Genomic DNA, 1025 nt, shown 5'->3' with positions numbered 1-1025 from the left:
ACATACATACAAGTATAGGCGTAGCTGTGTGATAAGAAGCTTGCTTCCCAACCATATGGTTCCAGGTTCAGTCCCACTGCATGGAATTTCAAGAAAGTGTCTTCAACTATCGCTTCGGGCTGGCCAAAGCCTTGTGAATTGATTTGGTAGAGGGAAACTGAAAGAAGCCTGTCATACATGCGTGTGTGTGTGTGTGTGTGCGTGCGTGCGTGTGTGTGTGTGTGTGGAGATGAGGAGTCTTTGTGTATATCCCTAATCATCGCTTGACACCCGGTTTTAGTGTGTTTATGTCCCCTTAATTTAATTGTTCGACAAATGAGACCCATAGATGAAGTCCCAGGCTTTAAAAATGAAGGGGTCGATTTGTTCAACTAAAACTTGTTCAAGGCGGTACTCCAGTATGGCCGCAGTCTAACGATTGAAACAAGTGAAAGATAAAAGATATACGGTCGCGTGCGCGTGTGTGCTTTTGTGTTTGTGTGTGCGTATGTGTGTATGTGTATATTTGTGCATGTGTGTGTGGAGGGATGTATAGGTATATATTCAATATTATGCGTGCAGAGGGTAGAAATGTGTTATAAACCCAGCATCTTTCTCGTATGTCACCGTCTTACAAAGACTCTGGAAATAATTAGATGCAGTAGGACAGGGGTTTTCAAACTGTGGTCCGCGGACCACAGGGGGTCCGCAAGGACAAGACAGGGGGTCCGTTGACAGCAAATACATTTTATGGGCAATTTGATTTTATATATGGTTTTTAATCGAAATCTTTTAATTGACAATAAACCTATTTGTTAAATACTGTTAAATAAATAAATGTAAAATTGTTATTTTAAGCAAATATTTATGTACAAATTTCATCTGAAATATAAAGGGGTCCGCAAGTCAAAAAGTTTGAAAACCCCTACAGTAGGATAAGCGTTTTACTTTAGAAAGAAACAAACGGGATAAATTTAAAAAAATAAGTAACCAACTCGCTTCTCCAAGAGCAACTGGTTGGCACAACGTATACAACAATAGTAACA

Source organism: Octopus bimaculoides, chromosome 18, assembly GCF_001194135.2.
Source record: "Octopus bimaculoides isolate UCB-OBI-ISO-001 chromosome 18, ASM119413v2, whole genome shotgun sequence".
NCBI classification, from domain to species: domain Eukaryota; kingdom Metazoa; phylum Mollusca; class Cephalopoda; order Octopoda; family Octopodidae; genus Octopus; species Octopus bimaculoides.
The sequence above is the reverse complement of the archived record's forward strand: the minus strand, read 5'-3'. Positions refer to the sequence as shown.